General features: G+C 51.3%; 1 long non-coding RNA gene across 1 annotated transcript in view; it reads left to right on the top strand.

Annotated features, from left to right (window-relative positions):
- The first annotated feature begins 250 nt into the window (after positions 1-250).
- The window catches only part of LOC144173372 (uncharacterized), a 109,287-nt gene continuing 81,905 nt past the window's right edge, over positions 251-27,632 (top strand). Inside the window, exon 1 of the long non-coding RNA XR_013323237.1 lies at positions 251-327. This is a non-coding gene — a long non-coding RNA (uncharacterized LOC144173372). The remainder of the gene's footprint in view (positions 328-27,632) is intronic.

Raw genomic sequence — 27,632 nt, 5'->3', positions numbered from 1 at the left:
CTCATTGCAGATCGGCGGACTGTATGACAAATACAGTTGGAGGATGAACTTCGCCAGAGGGATCCTTGAAGTTAGTTTTCGCTACAGGGGGAGTGTTGAATTCTGCTTTTTAAGAAATGCATTTACAAGGCCTTCTGCTGCGAAAAGTCGAACTGTGTCGCCGCAGTCAAATATTCTAGGAGGGTAACAAAAAATAACTCCATCTAATTCCAATTTTCGACTTCTGGATTTCTTTCAGGAGCACCGACATTCTTTCGCATAGGTAATTGCGTCGTCGCTGGCATTTCCATACTCTTGGCGATCGGTCTATTACTTGGAGCGACTAACGTAAGTAGAAATTCAATTGTCACATCTTTAGCACAAAGTAAAAGCGCCAGATATATATATATATATATATATATATATATATATATATATATATATATATATATATATATATATATATATATATATATATATATATATATATATATATATATATATATATATATATATATATATATATAGTTAAGAGAAAAGGGTTCCTGTCTATGAGGTTAGCTGTACGATAGAGAAGTCAAACTGAAAAAAACATAACAACATTTATTCTAACATTTCGACCGGGGACCGTTCTTTTTCAAAGATACCAATTGTGCAGATCAGTTGGGTTTAAATACATTTCAGTTGTGGGCGGAGCAAGCAGATGTATAAAGCAAAACGTAGGCTTCGCGATACAGAAGTATGCGAGGCCCCAGAAAGCAAACGGGGGGGGGGGGTGAAAGCGTTAGAGTAGTGCCGGGGAACAGAGGGGAAAGGGGGGGCGTAATCAAGGCAAGGCAGGCGAGGCTATAGGATAAGAGGAAGGCGCTGCATGGCACTGAAGTCACCACGGGAAAGCAAGAGATTGAGGGACTAAGGAGGGGCTCGTTTTCTGCTCGTTTCTTAACTGGAAATTGACTGGTTAGGAGAAAAGGGGGGGGGGGGCAGACCAGAGTTAATTACGGACGCATAGTGCAAGCGTTAGCACACACTCACACAGACACACACAAAAAAGAAAAATACGAGAAAGGAAAGAAGAGGGGGATTCAGACAAGTGAGGGGTTTTTTTTATCCTGAGGGGTGCGAGAACGGCAGCGGCGGAATGCGAGGATGAAAGAGGTTCGAAGAAAGCCCGAAAACGGCACGTGGTTTCACATGGGGCGAAAATGCGGAAGCCATTTCCTGAGTAAAACGTGATGGGGGAATGCGGGGATGAAAGAGGTTCTAAGAAAGCCCCAAAACGGCACGTGGTTTCACATGGGGTGGAAATGCGGAAGCGATTTCCTGCGTAAAACGTGACGACCGTCCACGAGGCGGACACAGAAAGGCAAGGTCATTCAGCAAGGACAATACAATGCAAAGTAACGCTAATTTAAGCTAGATCACATAAACACCGAAATATAAGTGGACATAAGGCTACATAACACATAGAAAGAGGGAGATATACAGTGCCACATGAAGTTCTCGAAGAGCGTCGATGCAAGATCATATTACCAATAGCAATTGTTCAGCGCCACTCTACGACCTTTTCCGGTGGATGGCGCCACACTACCACGGGCACTCTGTTTCCCCCAAACGCACGATGGAAGTGGTGACGAGCTGGACGAGAGCGAGAGTGGTGGGGGGGGCCGGACACATCCCGACACAGAACTCTGCGGCTACGGCCACCAAACAGCGACGGACTCAGTGGTGGACCATTGTGCGCCAGGCCTGATTCAGGCCAGCAGTCTGTGTTGGGAAGTTGGTTCGACAGGCTCACATAGGATTGTCCCCTGAGTGCGTGTGTTAGTTCGCATTCGCAGCACTGTGCGTTCACCGTGAAAAGAAATTTCGACAACACATGCTCCCCTCGCCAACAGTATGTATGTGAGTGCATTCGAGTGTGGATCAGCGTACGTTCACCATGTAACCTCTTCTGTCGATGACTTTCTTCTGTTTCTGTGCTCCCCCCGTCAACTGATGTGTGCGTGTGCAATCGCGCGTGGAGCACCGCGCTCACCGTGAAAAAACTTTCGGCTAACTTTCTTGTGTTTTCATGTCCCCCTGTGTGTGTGAACGCTTTTTTTGTAATACCGGCTGGGACACCCCTTTGGTGTCTACCCGCTACAAAGGGTCAAGCCACTACATCCTCATTATCATCATCCATCATCAGCGGGTGGTGAAGTGGGACTGTAGTGGGAGTAGAGCGCGGCTTGCAGGACTGGGACTCGGGAGGCCAGGTTGTTTTCTGGTGTGCGTCCGGACGCTGTACTGAGAGTGAGCTCCATGTGAGTAAAGAGTTTTCTTGTACACAACCGCAGTGCGCCTTGTTTCTTGGCATGCCGTAGAGAGCAGGCCCACATCTGGCGCCCGAACGTGGGGCTGATGTCAAGCCCACCCGTGGACATTTGCTCTCTGCGGCTGCCGGGAAGAGGCCAACTGTGGTTAGGGACGGTATTTCTTTGTTCCGAGAAGATGCGCCATTTTGGCAGTAGGAGAACAGGGCTTTGAGCCGTATAGATGCATGTTTTGTAAATTAGTTTCGATGCCGGTATATTATAGTTTGCTTAGGTTTTACAATGGCTGCGGATGCCTGAAGTTTTTCTTGCGTTCTCTTTTCTTCCTTTTGTCTAACTCCTTAAGTGCTTACATTGCGAGTCTATATAGCGTTTGAAAGGATCTCAGTCGCTCATGTATTTTGCTGCGTCTGTACTGCAGGTTTTTTTTGTCATGCATTGTCTAGATGAAATGTTTTTTTGCTTCCATTGTAGATTTGTGTAGGGGGTGTATTTGTCGCCTTGCGTATGTAGTCAGCGCGGCTTGCTCTGTATCTTCGCGTCCACAGTTTGCCGTGGTTGAGCCAACTTTTTGTTGGGTAGTTCGCTGGCAATGGCTCGTACCACACGGAGAGAGACGGGAGAGAAGGAGGAGCCGCAGGGCTCGAGGGGAGACTCAGCGGCCGCTGCGCAGGAGGCTGCTGATCAGTTGCACCCAGCAGGTCTCGCCTCAATGATGAGGCAAATGACCGGGATGTTCGCGGAGATGACCCAAATGCTTCGGCGCTAGCGGCCCCCACCGCGGGTCCTGTAGTGCCAGTCGCGCAGCCGCGTTTGAATATCGAGGTTCCCTCCTATTCCGGGTACGGTGGCGTGAAATCCGTTTACGAATACCTGCAGCAACTGGATTCGTACCAGACTGCGGTAGGCGCATCGGATGATGGCGTGCTGAGGCAAGTCCTGCCCGCGGCACAAGTAGGAAGCGCTGCGCGTTGGAGGCGAAGCCAACCGGCTTTCGAGACGATGGAAGATTTTAAGGACCGTTTCCGCGCGAAGATCCTTGAGGGACGAGCTTGCCCTTCGCACGCAGCACCCTAAGGAGAGCCTCCTCGAGTACGTGCGGGCGATGCAAGAGCTGTACGAACAATGCCACCCACGTTTCAGACCGTACTTCCGGGGCCAGAGTTTCTGAAACCTCGAGACCCTCGCACAAAAGGCGCGCGTAATTCAGGCGGATTTACTCGCCGAGCTTCGCTACAGGTTGCTTCCGAGACCCGAGGAATCGCTCGAACCGGGTTGCGCCTCGTCGAAAGGGGGAGACGATAACTCCTCGGTCGGAAGCAACACAGGCGACGGAAGAGGGGGGCAGGACGAAACGACCCATTTGTGCTGGTTTTGTCGCAAGCCTGGCCACTTTTCCCGTCAATGCCCCGAGAAAATGCGAAGTAGGCAGGGAAACTCAGATCGCCGGTGGCGGTGAAGGGCGTTAGCTCATCGTCGCCGGCGGGAAGCGAGAAGGGGGTGGGAAGGCAGGCAGAGGGTGTGCGAGGGAGCCCCCAGAGCACCCCGACGCTGGCGCCGACGGGCAACTGGCCCCCTCCGCATGTAGGGCAGACGGGGACCTATCCTCAGTGGCCCCATTCATGCGAGTGCAATTTGTCGGTCGCGAACTTTTTGCACTGGTCGACACAGGCTCGACGGTGTCTCTAATAGGAGACGAAATGTTTGAGGCCTGCCGGACAGGGGGAATCTGGGTAAGGCCCGCCGAGACACCCTCGAGCTTAGCAGCAGGTTCGGCAAACGCAGAGGGAGCTGTGAGACTCGCGCTCGGTTTTGCTGGAAGAAAGCGCAGACAGCGTAGCGTTTTGTTTGCTTGCCTGGTTTGTCTGTTCCAGTCCTACTGGGCAGAGCTTTCCTCTCGAGGGAGGGTGTTGTGCTCTACATGGGGAGGAAAGGCTATCAGTACGGGCCGCAACCCCTTTCTTTTCTTTCGCGAACGCGCCGATGTATGGTTTACAACCGCACGCGGCAAATAAACTCTACTGCGCTGCGGAAGGCCAGGGAGAGGCGCCAGGAAAGGTGAGCTCTCATGTAGAAGCGATCGTCGCATCTTTTTCAGGATCCGATGATCATCGTCCAATGTTGGCAGAAAGTTTGCTTCCCTTATCGGAAATGGGTGGCGAAAGCGCGAGCGCTGAGTTGAGCGGGTTAATTGGAGCTGCGCGCGGCCCCGAGAGGTGCCGGAAAGGGCCGGACGGAGAAGTCGAGGCCGGCCGCAAAGAGAAATAAAAGCGGCATCTCGCAGCGGCGATTTCTCGCCCCCCGAGAACGGAGGCAGAAAGGAATCTGTCGTGGGGGAGGTGGTGAGCAAGGAAGAGCTCATTGAGCCCCAGAAAGCAGACGGTCTGTGCCAGTGGGTGCTGAAAAGGCTAGCGAGCGGCGTAGCTCGAACCGGTAGCGCTGAGGGGTTTGACGCTTATCTGCTGGGCGACGATGGCTTATTACTTCGCTACCATACCCCAACTGGACGACGAAGAGGCGGTTTCATCCCGCTTTCGAGTCGTGGTCCCAAGGAAGTTGCGGAAACGGTTCATGCGGTAATTTCATGACTCAGCGCTGGCGGGACATCCAGCGGCAGTAAGAATTACGACAAGTTATGCCGTGTCGCGACCTTGCCTAGGCATGAGGAGAGACGTCATGAGCTATTCCCGCGCTTGCCCTCTTTGCCAGGTAGCGAAGCCGCTCGCTGGGAAACCTGTGGGTTTCATGAAGCCGGTGGAAAGCAGCTAGCCGTGGCAGATTGTAGCGTGTGACGTAATGGGACCCCTCCCAAGATCCGCGGGAGGAAACAAGTTCCTTCTCGTTATAACGGACCACTTTTCTAAGTGGGTGGAGTTGTTTCCCCTTAGAAAGCTAGCGTCAGAGCAGATCGTAGAAAAGCTATTGGAGTCATTCATTCGTTTCGGCTTCCCCTCCGACCTGATCACTGACAATGCTTCGTATTTCACAAGCAAAGTCTTTTCAGACTGTTGTCGAGCACTGCACATTCGGCAGAGGAAAACGAGTCCTTATCCTCCTCAGAGCAACATCCCTTAGAGGGTGAACCGGAACCTGAAGTGCATGCTCGTTGCGACAACCAAGGAGCTAAGGACTGGAACACGCGTTTGCCTGAGCTGGCGTTTGCGACTAGGACTACCGTAAATAGGTCAATGGGTTTGCACCAGGTTACCTAAACTTCGGTAAAGAGATCGCTTTCCCAAAGGAAAATGCTCTGCTGTACGCGGCGGCGGGAAACGCCCCTTCTATGCTGCAGTACGCTGCTAGGCTCTGCCAGGAACGCCTTTGGGCAGCGCAACGCACGGCTTGGGAGAACCTGACGTGGCGCGCATGGAGCCAGCCGAGCAGTATAACAAAGGCCGTCGTCACCTTGTGTTCAACATCGGTGACCTAGTGCTAAGGAGAACACATTCACTCAGCAACGGTGCACGCGGTTTCACCGCAGCGCTCGCACACAAATGAATGAATGAATGAATTTATTGTCAAGAAAAAGGAAAGGAAAAGCCACCAGCAAGCGTAAATTGTCACACCTAGGGGTGGACACCAGAACGCCTGCTGGTGTGGGGGTTGGGGCAGAGGATGACAGATTCATAGAGAGGAGAGACAGATGATAGAGGTGACATATATACAGAACACAGGGGAGGGGCATATTTACAAATTAACATACACTACACACCCACACAGTCTGGACTAGAAAAAAAAGAAAGAAAAAAAAACAAGATGGAACTCGTAAAAGTTCACACAGTCACTGTGCCAGAGAGTCCAGTGCCAGGCGGAGCCCTGAGGCATCCAGGTAGCCGCCCAGTGCCTCGTGGACGCTGTCCCTCTCCCTGGTGTTACCCGGCGGACATAGTAGCTCGTCTAGCGGCCCAGCCCTTCCCCCAGGGCGGCCAGCAGTTCCGGCCTCCCTGCCGCATACTCGGGGCACTCGAAGAGCAGGTGCGGCAGCGACTGGACAGGTGCGCGGCAGTGCCGGCAGGCAGGGCTGTCGGCCAGCCCCAGGCGGTGCTTTCGTTCCGCCGTCCACACCGCCCCCACGCGGAGGCGCAGGATTGCCGAACGCTGCTGTCGGGGCAGCCGTGCGGCCCGCACAGGTGGTGGGGCCTCTCCAGCAGCCAGCTGTGGGTCCGGGTGCTGTGCCCGCACGTGCCGCTGTATAAGCATGCGGGAGTCGTCCACCGCTGCCTGGGCATCCGTGGTCGCGGGCGTCAGCTCGTGGGCCTCGGCGGCCAGCTCGTCCGCCCGCTCGTTGCCCTCGAGCCCCATTTGGCCGGGCACCCACTGCAGCCGCAGCCGGGCACCTCTGCCTGCCAGCCGCTCCGCCTTCTCGCGCACTCCTCGAACCAGAGGGAAGTGCGGGTCGCCCTCCCGGATGCGCAGCAGAGCCACCCGGGAGTCGCACAGCAGGGCGCAGTACTCGGGTGCGGGCTCCAGCTCCAGCAGCAGGTCCAGGCTCAGCTGGACCCCCACAAGCTCTGCCGTGGCCGAGGATGCGGCGTAGTGCAGCCGGGCCTGCCGGGTGGCCTCCCCCAGCACGGCAGCCGCTGTAGCGGAGCCCTGCCACTGCCGCACAGAGCCATCCGAGTACGCGAGGGTGTGGCCCTCCAGGTCTTTCCAGACGACGGCCCGGGCCAGCTGCAGCAACCCGCAGTGGGGCGTTCGCTGCTTGCTGCGGAGGCCCGCGATCTCCAGGTGCAGCTCGGCCGCCAGGTCCGGAGGGCGGCTGGAGGGCCCCAAGTCTGTGGTGGCCACCTCCTGCTCGTACCGGGCCAGCATGCGCCCCATGCGCGAGTGCCGGTGTGTGCGCAGCCGCTGCAGCAGGGGGCCGCCCCAAGGGCCACACAGGGCCACACAGGGCAAGGGCCACACAGAATTACGGCGCAGACAACTCTGCTCACGTATGAGATGCAGTCGCTCGAAAGCGACGACGTGGTGGGTCCAGTGCACGTTAGCGATCTCAAGGCCTATCATGTTCGCACTGGCGATGATGAACAAGGGATAGCAGAGCCTGAACGGGGGAGTCCCCCTCCGGCTGTCAGAAGGATCGGCGATAGGGCTCGCATCCATCGCTACGATTTCACGCCGAGGTAAGAGCTCGCGCCTGCGCGTAACCCCTTCGTTCGTTGCAGGAACCGACGTGGCAAAAAGAATAACGGTCGGCGGGGTCCCAACCCTCCGCCGGGATCAAAGCCCCACAATCGCTGGCGGGGACCCCCCGCTGGCACCGGCCACCAGGCCCACCTAGAGGTCCTCTATATAGCTTCCGCAGGGAGCTAAGAGTTGCGCGACCCTTTTACACCCGCCGCCGTGATGACGTCACCCCGGTTATCCATGTCGTGCAGAGACGCGAACCACGCCCCGCCCAGGAACAGCAGCAGCAGCAGCGTGAGCGACATCAAAGGAATCCAGCGTAGCCGTATGGTCCCTAGAAATATTTCTAGGGACCATAGTAGCCATCGTAAGGCGCCGCCGACCGAAGCGCCCCCCCCCCCCCCACGCGTCAGCCGCCGTCGGAAGCGTGGCGGCGAGGCTCCTACACTCGCGTGGGATAACAAGCAATCGGGATAACAAGATGGCGGGCAGTCGCGCAACTCTTAGCTCCCTGTGGGAGCTATATAGATGAACTCTAGGCCCACCAAGGGGGGAAGCGGCCGCAGAGTCCGCCCGGCAACATCAAACCCAATGGCCGGTGGGGGGGCGGTCAGGGGCGTCCGGGCCACGCCGGCGGGCCCAGCGTCGTCGACCCCCACGCCCGAAGAAGCTGCAGAGCGCGGCCACCTAGACGGTGGTCGCGGACGGCACGGCAGTGTCCTACTGCGCGCGGTGGCGCTAGAGGGACCAGGCCCGGCCCGAGCGCGGGGACGACCTGCAGGGGGTGCCGCCACCGTTCCGCGGCCTGACGCTTGTGGAGCGGGACGACGAGCAGCCGCCAGCGTTCTCCGAGGAGGAGCGGAGGGCGCTGTGATTCACCTGCGGCACCCTCGTAGTCAGCTGGGACGCCCACAGGATTGGCGCCCTGCACCTAGAGCGGACGGCGAGGAACGACAGGGCTGTTCAATCCCACGACCCGCTGCCTCCTCCGACCACGAAGATGACGAGGCAGTAGTAAAAGGGACGAGAGCTCGTGCATCGAATATGGCAGGGAACGGTTCGGAAACTGGCAGAATAGCCAATAAAGAGTTTGCTTACGCCTTCGCTTACGAGTTTGCTTACGAGTTTGCTTACGGCACTCGTGGCTCAACATTTTTTGGTGCCGACGACCCGGGACTATGGCCGGAACCTGCTGAGTGCTTCGAGGAGACCGAGCAACATGGAGAAACTCAAGTGCAAGCGAGCATCGAGGCGGGCGCAGAATACCAAGCTCATCAACGAGGCAAGTGCCATTCTGAAGGACAGTTGCGCTTCGGCAGACCAACTGACGTCGTTATACGAAAGGCTCAAAACGAACAACGACGAATTTAACAAGATCAACACTCAGCTCAAAAGCTATATCGAGGACGGCGCGTTCCAGACTGAGTACAACAGCGTGATTGAGTGTCAAGACCACGCGACACGCATCCTTACCCAACTGAAAAGCAGGAGCGCTCGTTTGTCACAGTCTGCGACAGTCATTACAACGGCCGCCGAGAATGCGAATCCTCAAGTCGTCGCTATACAGAGAAAAGGAGCAAGCCTTCCGAAGCTCACCATCGCTCCCTTCTACGGGGATTTGTGCAAGTGGAATAAATTCTGGGAGCAGTTTGATCACATGATCAACCAAGACAGCGGTCTTACTGTCTCCGAGAAATTCAATTATCTTCGGCTGTTTTTGAAGGGAGAGGCTGCCTCAGCTGTCAGCGGTTTACCAATGACAGAAGCTTGCTACAAGGATGCTATCGGAATACTAACAAAACGCTTTGGTGACAAGACGCGTCTTGAGCAAGAGTACTTCACCAGATTGCGCATGCTGAACCCCGTCAAGACATCCAGCGACACAGTGGGGCTTCGCAAGCTCTACGATTATGTGCTCGTCAATATAAGAGGCATCGAGACTCTGGGTGTAAAGAAGTCATCGTTTTCTTCGATGCTCTGCGACATTCTTTTGCGGGCTCTACCCCATGACATTGTCGTCCAGTACCACCGCACGTCTGCCGCTCAAGCATCTACCCAAAGTACAGACGCCTCTCAAGAAGAGACTGACCTGGACCGCCTGTTGACGTTTCTTGGCATGGAGCTAGAAAGCCTAGAGAAGAGCAATTTTAAGAGCACCAAGGGCCAGCAGCATATACCAGGTCACATCGAAGGCAAGGGCTGCCATTTCCGTGACCAGAAAGCGACATCGTCCGTATTGCACAACCACTGTAACAAGACGGCCGAGAACTGTGCCTTTTGTAAGTCGACGCAACACCTGACCGAAATCTGCAGGGCAGATATTTCTTTGCAGCAAAAGAAGCAACTTCTGGCCAAGGGCATGAGATGTTTCCGCTGCACATGGAAAGGGCACCGAGCCCGCGATTGCCGCCAGAAAGTGTCATGTGGCAAGTGCGCCGGCCGTCATGCTTCGAGTATGTGTGATCCCGACAGAAGCCGTTCACAAGCACGACGAGATACCGGGGGAACCGATGCAAGTGCGACGGTGTGCGCGTCCTTTCAAGGGGGCAAACCAGTGGTCGATGAACAGTGGAGCTCTGTCCTTCAAACCTTTCGAGCCTGGGCAGTCAGTGACGATTCCTGCAGATATGTCAGAGGAGTTTTCGACGGCGGCAGCCAGCGCACCTTTGTGACGGAAGAACTATGTGCGCATCTTCCGCCGAGGAGGGTTGGTTTCACCACAATTGCGCTGGATACGTTCGCTAACGTGAGGACCCAACCACCTACAAAACGTCGCGTCGTAGAAATCCGGCTACGTAGCCAGTTCACGGACAGTGAAGTTCTGTTGCGGGCAATTGTGATACCCCACACCTGCCACGACATTGAGGCGACTTGCATGGAGTCATCCTTTGTGGCAACCTTTAAAAAGTCCGGGAAAAACATCGCTGATCAACTGATGCAGCCGACCGTCGCAACTACAGGTGGCATAAGCGTGCTAATAGGTTCAGACCAGATGTGGACAGTGCTAACCGGTGAAGTCTCGAGATTTGAAGAAAACGAAAGCCTAATCGGAAGGAATTCCAAGTTCGGATGGACCTTCCAGGGTACCACAACCGCTTTAGCAACAGCCAGCAAAACCTCGCGCATGATGGTTTACGTCCTAAGAACACATGCAGTCGAGTCAGACGAGATTGTCCGCTCATTTTGGGAGCTTGAGAGCATGGGTATATCGGAATCGATCGACGAATGTTCCCAGCAAAACACAACCATTCAGCGCTTCGAAAAGACTATTCGTTTCCTAGATTGGCGGTACGAGGTTCCTCTAGCCTGGAAGGACGGCTTCCAGCTGTCTAACAACAAGCAGGTTGCCACCACGAGACTGCAACGACTCTTATGCAGGCTGTCCAAGAATAAGGGACTGTTGAAAATTTATGACAAGACGATCAGAGAGTACCTCGAATCAGGACACGCTGACGTAGTAGAAACCCCTCCGTCAAACCCAGAGAAACTCTACTACATGCCTCACAGAGAAGTTGTTAGAGAGCAGGCCCTTACCACAAAAGTGAGGATCGTGTTCGAGGCGTCGTCACATGCCAGAGGGTGTAAGTCCCTCAATGAATGCCTTGAGAAAGGTGATAACTTGTACCAAGAAATGGGAAAAATTCTCCTCCGGTTCCGGACTCACCCCATCGCCATCATGGGTGACATAGAAAAAGCCTTCCTTCAGATATCTATCAAAGAAGATGACAGGGATGCATTTCGATTCATCTCGTTTAAAGAAGGAAGTAGCTTACAGTACGTTGAGGATGAGCTCCAGGAATGGCGAATGACGAGAGTTCCGTTCGGAGCAACATGTAGCCCATTCCTGCTTACCGCAACAATCCTTCACCACTTAAAGACTGCAGTTAGAGAAAAAGCTGAAACAGCCAAATTGCTCAGCGAGTCATTCTACGTCGATGACCTGGTCACTGGTGCCGCCACAGTACAGGAGGTCATCAAGGTATGCAGTGAAGCGCAAGAAATTATGGAGGCGGCCGGAATGACACTGAGGAAGTGGACGACAAACTCGGACCAAGTCAGGGAGTTTCTGCAGCAAGAGCAAAGGGCGGCGAGCAAGGAAATGGTTGTCATTCAAGAATCCACGGTAAAGGTACTAGGAATCACTTGGGATCCCGCGAAGGATACGTTCAGTTTTGTTCTGACTAACCTGATGGACTTTTTGAAATCAAGAGTAAACACAAATCATTTTGTCTTGCAGACGGCTTCGCGTGTTTTTGACCCACTCGGATTTGTTGGCCCTTTCACCATAGCGGCAAGGATACTCTTTTAGAAGCTTTGGTCACGCGGCATCGCTTGGGACGAAGAGTTACCGCAAGATCTGCGATGTGTATGGGACGAATTGGTGCGACAATTACTGAAAATCAACATTGTCACTGTTCCTAGGTGTGTTGGTGGAACCTTCGCCCTACCAGAAGAATTTGAGACACGTTTTTTGCGACGCAAGTCCGTTAGCATACGGAGCTGTTGTCTAAATCGTCACAAATCGCCCAAGACAATTTTCAAAACCACGCGTAGCTCCGATCAAGAAAGTAACCCTCCCTAAACTAGAGCTTTTAGCAGCATTGGTTGGGGCAAGACTTCTTACATACGTGGCCAAGGCTCTTGCGTGATTGAAAATGGACTATAGGTTCTGGACAGACTCTACGATCACATTGACTTGGATAAAGAGTGCGTCGGTCAAGTGGAAGCCATTCGTCGCAAACAGGGTTAGAGAAATCAACGAAAAGACAGATTCAACCATGTGGAGGTATTGTCCTGGAAAATACAATCCGGCAGACCGGTTAACTCGTGGTGCATCCATTGAAAAAATAATATCAACCCAAGCTTGGTGGCATGGCCCTGCATGGTTGACGGATAAAGATAGTTCGCCATCGCAAGCTGTCGACTGTACCACTGAACGGGAACCCTTGGAGGCAGAAGCGGTAACCTTCTAAATCGCACCCGTTGGTGAATCTGAAGCACTGGAACCACTTCTTCATATTGCTCGATACAGCAAGCTTCCTTTGCTGCTTAAAGTCACGGCGAGGGTTTTCCGCTTCATAAACCAAAGCCGACGCCTTGAAATAACCTCCGGCCCAGTGACGGCTGAATAAATGATACAGGCCGAAAAGTACTTGGTCAAGCTGGTTCAATGTCAAGCATATAAAGCTGAGATCGAGTGCCTTTCAAATGACACCGCTTGAGAGGGCTCATCAACAATCACTCAACTGAATCCTTTTCTGGATTCTGATGGTCTACTTCAAGTTGGAGGTCGTCTGTCGCGTCTACCTGTTCCAGAAGTGAAACACCTAATCATTTTACCACCATACCACCGTTTGTCGGAACTGATTGTAGTAAGATCCCACCTTCAAGTTATGCACGGTGGTGTGAGGGACACGTTAACTCAACTGAGAGAACGTTACTGGATTCACAGAGCTCGATCCCTAGTCAAGCGAGTCATCCATGGCTGCTACCTGTGCAAGCGGTTCCGAACACGTCCAGGCAGTGCTCCCGCTGCCCCTCTTCCTGGTCACAGCTTGTCATCGACTAATCCTTTCGAAGCTGTGAGGATAGACTTCGCAGGGCCACTCTACATACGGTCCTCTAACAACCCGAAGAGCTACATAGCTGTTTTTACATGTGCCACATCACGAGCACTGCATCTAGAACTGGTCAGTTCGATTACTTCAGAAGCATTCCTGATGGGTTTCCTGCGTTTCGTGTCACGGAGGGGCCTACCTGGAGTCATTTATTCAGATAATGCCAAGACATTCAGGAAAACGTCATCTGACGTCAAGCGACTGCACAGGATGTTCCTACAAGACGGCGTCGCTGGGCACATCAGCAGCGCCGAAGTTGCTTGGAGGTTCATCGCGCCTGACGCCCCTTGGTGGGGCGCGTGGTGGGAGCGTCTCGTGAGAACTGTTAAGACGACACTGCGAAAAATTCTTGGTAAATCTCTTCTCACCTTCGAAGAACTAGCAACAGTTCTTACCGAAGTCGAAGCTGTGATCAATTCTAGACCATTAACATTCATCGAGTCGGAAATAGGTGAACCGTGTGCGTTAACGCCCGCCGACCTCCTGATCGGACGAAGGTTTGCAGCTCTACCGCATGGGGCATCAAATGTCGCCACCACTTCAACGCGCACAGACGCTCTCCGAAGGCAACAGTATAGAAAGCGACTCACGGAAAACTTCTGGACAAGATGGCAGAAGGAGTACCTCCTTCAGTTGCGATCAGCCCATTTTACACCCCGAAGGACGGCAACAGAATTTAACGTGGGGGACATCGTGCTCGTCTATGCTGAGAAAACGCCTCGTCAAATGTGGAAGCTGGCTCGGATACTAGAAGTCTACAGAAGCGTGCACGGCCGTATCCGCTCGTGCAAAATTAAGGTGCAGGATGGTCTTGTCACCACCAGAGCTATCCAGAGACTCTGCCCATTTGAACTTGCCGCTACTTAACACATTTGCCGGGGCTCGGAGTATGTTCAATCCCTCGACTTGCTGCCTCCTCTGACCACGAAGACGACGAGGCAGTAGTGAAAGGGACGAGAGCTCGTGCATCGAATCTGGCAGGGAACGGTTCGGAAACTGGCAGCATAGCCAATAAACAGTTTGCTTATGCCTTGAGTTTCGCTTTTCGGCACTCGTGGCTCAACAGGGCGGCGGCTCGGGCCGCAGCTGCCGGCGCGGCCGGCCTCCTCCGGTCGGCGCCGTCCGGGCTTACCACCGGGCTCGAGGAGGCGGCCGTGCGGGTGTTGATGGCAACCCCTTCGGACCTCCTCACGGCCGCCGCACGCGGCCTGGTGTCCAGGGAGCCCTTGGAAATGTGCAGCGAACCAGGCGCTGGCGGTTGGCCGGCCCGTGTTCGTCGCCCCACCCATCGGGGCACCGGACTCGGCCCCCAGGAACTTGCGCTCACACAGCAGAGCGGCGGGGCAGCCGTCCGCGGCCCCTCCGGGGGTGGCCACTAAGGCCGGCCCGAGGCACGCGCTCGAGTCGCCCAGCCTGACGCCGAAGGACGCCGGCGACATGGACCTCTCGGAGGAGGCCGCCGACCAGCTGCTTCTGGGGACAGTGGGCGAGGCTTGAGGGGGAGAGATGTGGAGAGCGCTTCGGCGCCCCTCGCTGCGAGCTCTCTTCGTACACTCTCTGCCGCTGAACGCCCACCGGCCGCGGGACCTGCGGACGTCGGCGTCCAAGAGATGGCGCTAGTGGACCTGGAGGAGCGGGCGGTGGATTGGTAGAAGAGCGCGGCTGGCGGGACTGGGACTCGGAAGTTTTAGGGGGTTGTTTTCTGGTGTGTGTCCGGACACTGTACTGAGAGTGAGCTCCCTGTGAGTAAAGAGTTTTCTTGTACACAACCGCCGTGTGCCTCGTTTCTTGGCATGCCGTAGAGAGCAGGCCCACATCCTATACTGGCATTACATGTCTAATTTTGCACGTCTATGTATACCTCTCCAAATCCAAACTCTTTCCACCGTGCCAGAATGGCGCAATCCGATAGACGTCAGCGTCATCAGCTTTAAAACGTGAGGCACCCCGGTTCGACTGCGACCACGAGAGTGTTTGTCCTTCAGTTCGCCCATGATCATTATCATCGTCCTAAAAAGTCGACTTTCCCGCAGGGCGTTTTACTTTCACCAGAAACATGCGTGAGAGGTGGAAAGTATCAGTTTAAAAATCAGCGCCCCGTTTTGTAATCCTAGAAATAGAGTAACTATTGTAGAATAGTTAACAATCGCCTCATCCACTATTTCTAATTAGTGCAAGAGTACTTCTCCCACCCCAAGAGGCTTTCGTCCCAATGTTGGCACACGCGGCGGGTAATTCCCGTTTAAACGCACTCCCATTTGGACCTTGCCGCTTGTTCCTCCCTTTACAACCTGGCGCAAAACGACCTTCCCCTTTCACGTTTTCCCATTTCGACCGTTCCCGTTTGAACCCATTCCCAGTTCCACCTTTTCGCTTGTTCCCTCCCTTTTGCCTTAGGTACACAGCAAGCGTTCTGTTTCGTATTTTCCCATTACTTCGCAGGCACCAGCTTTCCGAAGTAACTCGCAGGCCCTAGTCAGAACACTCTTGATGTGTTAGCTTCCAGAGGAGCACATTATTGACATGTCAACGCTAACTTTTGCCAAATGGACGCCGTAAAAGCTTTCCTACCTCACCACGCTCGTATAGATCAGGGACAATTACTTTAAGCGCCGCCTAGCCCCTCCTCCTCCTCACGAACATACGAAAACCACACGAATTCAGATAATTGTCTACTAATCCGCCAGCGTTCTTAAGCGAGTTGTCTTCACTGTGTGTTTCTTATAGGCGGTACTCATTGAAAAGTTTAGCTGGCAATTTCTTCGCTTGGCAACACTGGAAAGGGCTACGGACATGGCCGCTGCACCACGGATATGGTGCGGCTTGTGCAACTGCGCCGGCACGCCGAAGAAACGAAAAGCACCGGCGTGCGTCGTGTGCTCCGTTTCAACGCGATTCTCAATTGTGGCGTCAACAGAGATGATGTTAGTCGTACTCATATTGGACTCCTGGCATTACTTTGCGTTCGGTGGGGTACAGCTTGGAACATCTAACACAAATCACTTGCTTAGCATGAACAAGTGCAGCCATTCCGCGGATCTCGACGTAACCAGTGTAGTGAACTAGAATACTTTATAGTCCACTATATAACCAGTGACGGCGCATTAACATGGTTGCTTGCATGCGTGCCTCGCCAATGCATGCAAGCCATAGCCGGATTTCGCTGAGTTGTAATACGCTGGTTTCTTTTTTCGTTTCATAGTTTTTCACTGATTCCTTTCGTAAACGGCATACATTAGAACTTTAACACAGATTAAGTGCCTGAACTTCGTCATTTATGTATTTTTGTGCAGACGCAAAGCATAGCGGGCGGTGCCGGCATTTTCACCATGTTGTGTTCCGGTTCGTTTTGTGTCTGCGGTGTATACGAAGGACAAATAACTTCATTTTTAAATGTAATTTTTATTTTTTATATTCATTTATTGTAAATTCCGTTCGAAGAAATGTCTCAAATTACGAGCTATTATAATGGTTTCTTGCGCTTAATCTTGCAATAATGCATTTTTCGTGCTAATGCACCCAAAAACTTATAGTTGTACAGGGGACGGGTTGGGGGGGTTGTCGATAACAAATGCTACGAGTTCGGTGGGTGGGGGGGGGTGACCTGAAGCTTCTCCTTAGCTGCGTTGTTCTACTGCTCATAGATTTCTTTTCTTGTTTATTTTGATGCTGCCGATGATACTTCGAAATTGTTTTCCTAAAGAGCCCGTCAAGATGTTTAGCCGATACATGGGTGTTCACATTTCCTGGTAAATCAATGTTGTAATAATCACCTCCTTCAAGAATTTTGTTAATTCGATGAGTATTACTAGAGTTATCCCAAATCAGAACATCGCATTTTCGCCCGCGCCGCGATTCTCCCTCGTTTCGTCCCCCTCCTCACAAAGCGCGAGCATGAGTGCCCAGGACGCCTCGCTTCTCAATGACGTCTGCACAAACATCCGGTTACTCGCGTCTGCTTCTGCTATATTCTGCGACCCAGCATGGCTCTGGGATATGGGCCGTCTGACTTTCTGCGTTCCGTTTGCGGCGATTTTCTACCAATTTTCTTATGAATCCGACACTCCGCTGACGTCTGAAAAAGCTTACGTTAAGAATAGGGTGGTACGTCTACGCTTCCACACCGCGCCAAAAGACCATACGTAAAAAGAACGACCCCATTCCGCTCATACACGGTGACATGTGCTGGTACATATGAAACTTGAGAATATGGGAGGAAATCTGCACACGTTGTACAGGGATGTTAGCCCGGCTTTACTCTTTGACGTTTTGACGGATCCATTTACCGGAGAAAATGGGATGTATCTATGCTGAACAGCTACGGCATTGGAACCTTGAATCCTAACAACGATGTTGGCTATTACGCAGTGCGGTCTCTGTAGCCTGTCAGAAACCCGGAATTCGTTCTCCAGCTCTTCATCAACAGACCCCTGAGAATGGGATGCCCATGCTACCCTTCATTCAGGCAATCGTGCATCAAGGCATAGCGAGCATCGGTCTTGCTACCGCCTGCTTCGTGAGCTGCCACAATCTGCGCCCCCACTTCATTCCTGAGGAGCCGCCGGCTCATTTCACCATTTCTTGATCTGGTGCAAGTAACCTCGCTGAGTAGCGCACTGCGAACGACAGGCATATCTGCTTACTACCATAGGGTTGGTCATGATGCCTGTTATTGCCGCTAGCGCCGGTTTCGTCCCTCCAACAGCCCTCTCTTTATTCTTATGAAGTGGACGCCAGGCTTCGCCGATTTCTGAATGCCAATACGTCGCAAAACGCTCACGCTCCCTCCCATGCGTTCCGATTCGACCGTTCTTGATATCCCCAGCACCGCCTGTCCCTATTCGCCGCAACCTGGGCGTTTCCAGTCGCTGGCCCAAAGCGGATGTCCCTCCTCCGAGAACTGAGAAATGCAGCTCCCGGAGGCGACGCGGCAGTTTTACCCACGCTCAAAATCCCCTTTTTATGAAACCGGGTGAAAACAGTTTAATTGAACTTCACGTAGATGCTATGCCCGTCAAGGCCGTCGTTGACACTGGCACGTAAAGTTTAGTCATAAGTGGAGTACTTCATCGCCGTCTTCGCAAAGCACTTACCCCTGCCCCCTTTTGTGCTGTGCGTGTCGCCGACGGAGGTACACATTAAGTGCGGGCATTGTGAGCCGTCCGCGTCATCATCACTGGCCAGCAATCAGTTGTTTTCTTCACTGTTATCCACCACTGACCATTCGACCTCATTCTCAGTATCACACTTACCGGGCTCGGCTTGCCCGACTTGTCATGACTTCTCCTACTCGCCTATTGTAAACTCCTGCAAATGCACCACCGTTCTTGCATCATCCTCGTTTATTTCTTATTGTCACATCTTCCTCGTAACATGCGTGTTCATCTCTCCGAGTCGACGGAGTCGCATGTAAACAGTTTCATTGTGTGTATACATCCCTTCATCGCTACATGGTTAATGCATCTGCCGCCACGTTAAATTTCGTGGAGTGTACAAGATCACCATCCTGGCCCACAGCAACGCATTGCGCCGGCGTGGATCCAGCCATCCAGGATAACGAAGACGCGCCGGGCAGCCCCTGCCCAACCGAGACCAGAACACGACGATGTCCCCCGCCCCGTGTCCCCAGCCCGAGGAACCTGAATGACGACTAGCCGAGACGAGCCGTGCCGCCCGAAGACGACGTGCTCCCTTTCGCTTCCGTCCGACTTGGATCCAGGACCTTCGGCGCTTCGTCGCGAATGAAGCTATCGTTGTTGTAGGGCCAGGAATTATCAAAGTCATTATCGTCATTCGTTTTGGCAGGCGACTCGTCGCAGCATTTTTTAACCGCACTAATCCGCATGCAATTTTCAGCTTGCCTCGGCCTCGACCGGCATGGTCGTCCTCGACTGGCTGGGTGATGTCACGGGACATTTTGGACAACCATAGTGGCGCCATGACGCACCACTACCGATAATTACGAGAAAGCTGTGGGCTGGGTGCAGCCAGCCCGGGCTCAGTATTGGCGTCATGTAAATAGTTCGCGTTATGAGTATACATCGCTTCATCGCTGCATGGTTCATGTCACCTGCCGCCACGTTACAATATGTTGCCACGAACAATGATTTGGGTTTGTTTATGCTTGGTTTTTGCCGACCGGCTGCCCCAGGCTATCGTATATGTGCTATCTGTGGGCCAGGTGAAACGCATGTTCTATTCTTTATGCCGCACGTGTTATCTCCTTTGATACGGAGAGTGTTTCGAACTAACCTCACAAGCCTAGAATAGTTTTTGATCTACCGTATTTTGGATGCAATTCGACTGTTCGAGAAATTCTCCCGCCAAGAGATAAATGCCCGCAGAGCCGACACCAAGGCATTAGACAGACAGACGCTCGCCTGCGCACGTCACTTTGTTGACTTCTGCTTCGTTTTTAGGGGAGCACAACTTCTCTCCAATAAACTTGTTTTCCTTAAAGACAACTGTGTCGTCTTTGGCTTCGTGACATCTGGTGAAAGAGCTATGTACGCACCCTTTATGCTCACTACGACTTCTGGAAGACGCCAAGCCAGTCCAACTAGAGCCAGCAGCCGACTACAAGGTTTTCCTCCCGACTTTGGTCGAATGGCCCATGAGAAAGATCGCTGCAACCACCACCATGGTGCGAGAAACAACGTCTCCAATCATCCTGTAGAAGTTCCGAGAACCGCCATCGTTACGGGGAGCCCCCGCTGAAGACCCAGAAGAATGGTTGCAAAAGCTGGAGCGCATCCGCATCTTTAACAGGTGGGACGATGAAGAAACTTTCTGCCATCTTATCTTGGTTCGAGAACCGTGAGAGCTCTTTGACCAACTGGACTCAATTCAAAAGCGAGTTTCTTAAGACCTTCACTACAGTGGTGAGAAAAGAACGAGCTGCGCTTTTGCTTTAAACTCGAGACGAAACCCCTTAACGAGGAGTCGCGATCTTCCTTGGAGAAATGAAGCGACTATTTCGCCGCGCGGGCCTGAAAATGACGGAGGAGAAGAAACAGATTTCTTATGCGACGAGCAAAGCAAGAACTCTTTGCTTGCCTTGACCGCAACCCCCCTAAAACAGTGGCCGAATTCACGTCTGAAGCTGCCGTGATGGAGAAGCAGCTGCAAATTCGAACGAAGCAGTGCGACCGCCCTGTCAACGCGCTGTTCTCGGAGATCATCCGAGCCGCAACTCGAAGCTCCGATACACTGCGCAAGACCATCCGCGCAGTGGCCAGGCAGGAGCTTCAGAAGCTTTTTCCAACGGCGCCGCAACCTAAAATGGCTTCCCTGACTGGCGTCATACGAGAGAGGTTCAACAGGCACTGGGGACTTCTACGCCATCCGAAGCACCCGGCGAGTGATGACCTACTCCGCAGCCTTTCGTCGACTCCACTCTCTTCCAACCTATCGTCAAGAGGCCCCGCACTTACGCCACCCACTGTCGCCCGCCCGACTCCCTGTAGTCAAATACCAGACGTTGAGGAAGACAACCTGTGGTTAACGCCCGATCCTCACCCCCTGTGATGGCACTGCGGAGAGAGCGACCACATCTACCGTCGCTGCCTTAACACAAGGCTCGGTCTGCGAGGATTCTCCGTCGATGCACCCGCCCCCTACACGGCCAGCGCTCAACTGAGATCGAGGAATACCTGTCCAACACCAACCGAGTTCCAGCGCGTTTTACCCATTCGCCTTCGTCCTACTCCTACCAGTCACCGAACCACCGTAGCACTGCTGACTTCTCACGTGAAAGGTCCCCCAGCACACGCGGGGGAAACTAAAAGCAGAAAATTCTGGAGGTGAAGTTGCGTAATGGTGAAAAAACGAAAACCCTCCAACGACGCCGGGACGCACCGAACAGCGTGCCCTCAACCGGACGACCCGATCTATCCATGACGTGACTACCGAAAGCGACGACCGCGCAATATTGCGACCCGTGCCCGATATGACCAGGCCGGCTGGTGAGAAGCCGACAACAACGATGACGCATAGTTCCAGACCGTCAACACATACAAGCCGAGATACGACACCTCGACGCACCCGTAACTCGAGGAAGGTGGCGTCCAATGTCTACAGGATTTCCCGCTCAATATAATCCAAATGCCAGTGAATATAATCCCAGCGCCAGTGAATATAATCCAGGTGCCAACCAATATAATCCAGCCATCAACCAATATAATCCAGGACCCACACAGTGCAGAACACCTGCAAGCGCTTAGTAATTTAGTTGGCAACCACTACAAATCCGGGCGCAGTGTATTTTCATCCAAGTTAGATTAACTAGGTTACGTGACCAGTTTAAGCAGATGACACGTGACTATCCAGCACTCTCACCTAATTACTGTACCGAATCTGAAAATGGTGTCATGGGTATGAATTATCGCATTTAAATTGCTCACTTACTCTAAAATTTAAAGGAAACTGCCCGGATGCCTAACTATCGAAACCTAATACGGGCCCGAACGTGGGACAGGTGGCGCTGCTGGCGGCGTTCCACAGCGCCACCCGAGCAAAAAATCGCAAAAATGGTCGGGACATGCCCTTGCGTGTACTAGTGGAGAAGGCGTGTTTCCGTGTTGTTTAAAGGGGGCAACCTCTCGTTACCGTGATGATGTTAGTCATACGAAACTCGCATTTTTTTCAGAAATCAGGTCCGGGGGACACGCGTTCAGTTTAATTAATTACCTAAATAGGTACTTAATAAATTATCCGTTAGTCATTGATTTGTTTAAATGTAAAATTAATGTAACAAGGGCTTGTGAAATACGAAATTAAATGTCTCGATAAGGGGAATCACATGGGAGAAATCAAAAATTACTTCCTGCTTATAGTCATGCGATAGTCACGTGCGTCATAGATTGGGTTAAATGTCAAAGTAATGCCACTAGGACGTGTGAGTTATCAAATTAAAGGTCTCGAGAAGTGAAATCACGTCAGACAAATAAAAATAGCTTCCCGGTTGTAGTCATGAGATAGTCACGTGAGCCTTAGATTGGGTAAAAGTCAAAGTGATGGAACTAGGGCTTGTGTGTTATCAAATTAAAAAGTCTCTATGACAGGAATCTCGTGCGAGAATTGAAAATTCCTTCCTGGTTGTAGTCATAAGATAGTCACGTGATTCACAAATTGCGTTCAAAGTCAACGTGAAGCCACTAGTGCTTATGAGGTATCAAATTAAAGGTCTCTATGAGGGGAATCACATGAGGCAAATTCAAATTCGCTAGACAGTTATAATCGGAGACATAGTCACGTGAGTCATAGATTGGGTTAAAAGTCAAAGTGATATCACTAGGGCTTGTTAGGTATCAAATTAAAGGGCTCGATGAGGGAATCATGTAGAACCAATTAAAAATTGCTTTCTGGTCATAGTCATGAGATAGTCACGTGGTTCACAAAATGTTTTAAAGGTCAATGTGAAGCCACTTGGGCTTGTGAGGTTCCACATTATATGTCTGGATGAGGAAAATCACGTGGCACAATTTAAATTTGCTTGCTGGTTATAGTCATGATAATATTCACGTGATTCACAAAATGGGTTAAAAGTCAAAGTGACACCAGTAGCGCTCCTGAGTAATCAAATTAAAAGTCTCGATGAGGGGAATCACGCGTAAAAAAAATTGCTTCCTAGCTTTAGTCGTGAGATAGTCACGTGAGTCATAGATTACGTTAAGACATTTTGATGCCACTAAAGCTTGTGTGGTATCAAAATAAGGTCTCAATGAGGGAAGTCACGTGGGACAAATTAAAAATTGCTTCCTGGTTATAGTCATGAGATAGTCACGTGAGTCATAGATTTGTTTAAAAGCAAAGTGATGCCACATGGGCTTCTCAGGTATCACATTGAAGGTCTCGATCAGCGGAATCAGGTGGAATGATTCAAATATTGCTTCCTGGTTATAGCCATGAGATATTCATGTGATTCTCAAAATGAGTTAAAAGTCAAAGTGACGCCACTAGGGCTTGTGAGGTATCAAACTAAAGGTCTCGATGAGGGGAGTCACGTGGTACAAATTAAAAATTGCTTCTGCTTATAGTCATGAGATAGTCAGGTGAGTCATAGATATGGTTAAAAGTCAACATTACGCCACTAGGTCTTGTGAGACTTCTAATTAAAGGTCTCGATTTTGGGGATCAGGTAGGACAAATTAAAAATCGCTTCCTAGTTATAGTCATGAGATAGTCACGTGAGAGATATGGTCAAAAGTCAACTGACGCCACTATGCCTAGTGAGATATCAAATAAAGGTCTTGAGGAGGAGAGTCACGTGGGACAAATTAAAAATTTCTTCCTGGTTTTTGTAATGAGATGGTCACGTGTCATGGATTCGGTTAAAAGTTAGTTATGCCAATAGAGCTTGTGAGGTATCAAATTAAAGGTCTGGATGAGGGGAACCATGTAGGACCAATTAAAATTGCTTCCTGGTTATAGTCATGAGATAGTCATGTGAGCCCTAGATTGGGTTAAAAGTCAAAGTGATGCCGCTAGGGCTTGAGATATCAAATTAAAGGTCTCGGTGAGGGGAATGACGTAGAACAAATTAAAAATTGCTTCCTGGTTATTGTCCTGAGATTGTTACGTGAGTCATAGATTGGGTTAAAAGTAGAAGTGATGCCACTAGGGCTTGTGAGGTATCAAATTAAAAGTCTCGATAAGAGAATCCCGTGGCGCAAATTAAATATTGCTTCCTGGTTAAAGGCATGAGATAGTCTCGTGAGTCATAAGTTGGGTTAAAGGTCAAAGTGATGCCCAGATCTTGTTATCGATCGCCAGAATGTAAAAAGAAAGTTACACATGCGAGAAAGAGGCTGATGGTGTTTGAAAAATTGTTAATTGATTTCTTATGATGTCGCGTGACACATACGGATCAGTCACGTGACTTACCAAGATGTTCGTTTTTTCACGAGTAATAGCATCATAGGTATAAAATGATCGCCATTCATTTGCTTGTTTGGGGTATGTGCAAAAGAATATGTCATTGCAAACATTATTCCCAAAGATGTCGCATAATTTCCATGCATCACAATTTAGTCGGTGTCTTATCTTATAGGTAATTACATCACGACTATTGGCATCATGGGTATTGAAGAACACTGCTGAAATGCTTGTTTACGTGATGCGCAGAAACATCTTGTCATAATGAACATGTTTCCTTTTTATATCGCATGACTCCTATGGATCATGAATTAGTCACGTGCCTTACTATGAGGTTTATTACAGGACGAGTATTGGTGTCATGGCTGTCAAACAAACGCTGCTGAATTTTTTCGTGATGTGCAGAAAAAGGCTGGTATTGTGAAAGTGTAGGCGTTGTCCACCCCTCCCCATTCTCGTCACCGTGCCAGCTGCGCTCTCCGCCGCTCACCCCCTCTCCTCTCTCGCGAGGGGCATTGAATTGGATTCGATTGGATTGGCTTGGATTGCGGTTGATCATGAAATATTTATACGAGTTATAAGGTTTATTATACCACGAGTAATCACATCATAGGTATGAAATAAATAGTGTTGAATTGCTGCTTACGTACTGGGAATTTTTTTTTGTTGTTGTGCACATGTTTACGTATGATATGGTGTCACCGTTTGCTTAATTGGGTGCGCTGTCAAAAGATATGGGGAGCCGACTTAAGCGAGCCAACAACCCCACCAAATCTACAGGGCACAGGTGACGAAGGGGGTGGCCGTCTGATGTGCGGCTTTCGCCCACCAGAGCGGTAAGAATTAGTCAGAGCCTTGAACGATAACAGAGACCTATATTTGGACAGGCAAAACACTATACAAGCACGAGGACAGGTAACGATCAGGAGAGGTAACCTAGAGAGAAACAATTCAAATACAAAAGGTTCAACAGGGAGCTTTGACCAGGAATATTACGAGGCAAAAGGAGTAACTAAAAGAAAGACACTTTGACGCATATGAGAGACAAGAGTCCCACAATATTCACCGACCGGGTCGGACGATGCACCGTTGTCGTAGGCGATTTGTCCACCTGTGAAGCGTGGCTTCGTCGTAGGCCAGGCCATCCGAGACGATCACGGTGATTCGAGGCCCGGGAGTACGTTGGAGTCCTCCAGGGTGCGGGTCGCTGATGTTGTGGTGTACAAACTGGCAGAAGCCGTTGTCACATCACGACGTCCAAACGTAGCTGGTTTGCTTAGGCGGGGCTTCTTTTTTTTAACTGTGCCGGCGCGGAGAGAGAGTGCACAACACAGAACGCGCCCGCCACCGTCGACCAAAACATTTCCCTCTTTCTCACTTCTGGAATCCTCGGTGTACTTTAGCACTGGCAAGGCCACGCGCGCCCCCTCGAAAGAACTCGAAGCTTCGGTGAAAGCTGAACGGCGAAGCTTTTTTGTTGGTACTTTCTTGCCGGGGAATGATCGCGTTACTGCCGCTTCGTTCGAGATAGTTCCAGCATTTGCTCGGGGCCAATAGAATAGCAATTGCACGAATCGAACGACTGCGTAACCAGAATTAGGTGCTGTTCAATATTATGAATAAGCTGGTACGATACCTCTAGACGCCATACGCCCGAGTTTGTGACACAGCCCCCCAGTTTCAGATTATAAGCAATAATATTCCCAAAACTCGCAAAGTCGTGCGTACGCGTCGTGCACACTTAGCCAACAAAGGTGCAGTTCGTACAAACACAAAGTGTAGTACAGTGCATTATTTTAAATAACAATAATGACACCTACATATCGCGTATAGTCCAAGGGGTGCCACAGATTCCTGAACAAATACACATCCTAGGGAATACTTTTAGTTTAAGAACAATACAGTTCTAGTACTCGAAATAAGCTAGTGACCATAATAAATGTCTGGACAGTAGTCATGACAAGTGCGAAACTCATGAAAATGCAGTGTGCGCTCCCGTGCAAAGATCTCGTTGGCTCAAATACAATGAGTGTACGTCAGTGCGTAGAAATACATACAATGCGCAAGAACAATAAAACCAATAATGAAGCATTTCAAAAATGCTGTTCGCAAACAATATAGAGAATTCAAAAAGATGCAACTGGAAAGTTCACCAATGTCGCAACTAGTACGCCAATAATACACAGTAAAGAGACTGTACCAAAGTGATGGAAAAGTTTACGCAAGACGCAACTAGTACGCGAATACACACCGTATACACTGTGCATCTAGAGTGACAAAATAAGTACACGCTTCGCGTAGAGTACAACAGAGAAATAATGAATACAATGCTCAAGTATACAGTACACGACTTCAAAATACAACTCGGTCATAAACTTCTACTCCTACAACACATGCATGCTTGAATTCGCACACTTCTTGTTTAGCGCGTGTCTATCGGGCGCTTGCGTAACTGCGCCTGCGGAATTATTCGCTTCGGGGAAGTTCCTGTCCAAATGTCGCGCGGAGCGACAAACTCTTTCGTGTCCGCCGTGATGCCGGGCCCGCTACAATACTTCAGTGTCTGGGCCTTCATCTGGCGAGCGTCCGAGTGGCTAGTAACGGCTTGGCGCTTCTTCCCACCCGCAAGTCGGGACAAATGGCAGAAGAGATGTTTTCTCTTACTCTTGAGCCCAAACCTTCTTCCCACCCGCAAGTCGGGACAAATGGCAGAAGAGATGTTTTCTAATACTCTTGAGCCCAAACCTGCACTCCTTCTTCTGGTAGCTCATTGGCTTGCCGAGTTTTGTAAGCCCGGTTTTCAATGGCTTGTTCTTTCTCTGCCCTTTGGACCTCCTCCTCCTCCGAGCCGGCTCCGTCGTAAGGGCCGCAGTTTCTAGTCGCCGGAAATGTGCTGGCATCGCTTTTTCAAGTGCTCGTGTTACGACGAGCACGGCTTCGCCTCTATCCGAGGCATCGAATCGGGGTGCCCCGATAACTGGCTCTTCTTTCGTGACGGCGGGTCGTTTCTATCACACCGTCGAAGTCACAGGATCGTCGCCGACGCTTATGTACAGCGAGCTCTCTATGTGGAGTGCGGCCTCGCTTCGCACGGGTACCTCGACCTTGACCGCAGTGTTGGTCTCTGCTCATCGAGCTGTCAGTTACGCACGCGGCGCTAGTCTGCCCAGAGCGTTCGCAGTCTTGAACTAGGTCTTCCTGCACAATAAGCATGCTTCTGCCCCTTATTTAGGAAAGGCAACAGCTTCCTCAGACACTCTTGCCGCAATATCGGGTGCACTTTCGTCGAGGGCGTTCGGCCCCGATGTCATCCACATCCGGGATGTTACCATCTTCTAGCTCCACATCACGATCCGTAGGATCATGGTCCTCCGATATCTGAAGTGGTGCGCTTTCGCAAATATATAGAGGCATTTCCTTCTTGCGGACCACGCATAAATCCGCCTCTACGCTTCCGGAGCTCCCCTGGCCTTCGTTCGCCTTCTCGGGGTGAGTACTTCGGCCAGTATTCTCATCTCTCGCGCTTCCTTCATCAAGTTCATCTTTCCGATCGAACTCGTTTTGCGCAACTTTAGTGCTACTTTTCGTGTCTCCAACCGACAGAATTGGGCGTGGCTCCTCAATAAGTGGTTCTTCCACCGCCCCGGCGGGTGGTTTTTCTTGGGCCGTTAAAGTTATCGGGTTGTCGGGATCCCTGACTCCGTCGATATTGCCAAGG

This window comes from Haemaphysalis longicornis, unplaced genomic scaffold (assembly GCF_048455015.1).
Source record: "Haemaphysalis longicornis isolate Haplotype H1 unplaced genomic scaffold, Haemaphysalis longicornis Haplotype H1 scaffold_3, whole genome shotgun sequence".
NCBI lineage: Eukaryota > Metazoa > Arthropoda > Arachnida > Ixodida > Ixodidae > Haemaphysalis > Haemaphysalis longicornis.
Note: the sequence above shows the minus strand (reverse complement) of the source record. Positions and strands in the feature narration are given on the sequence as shown.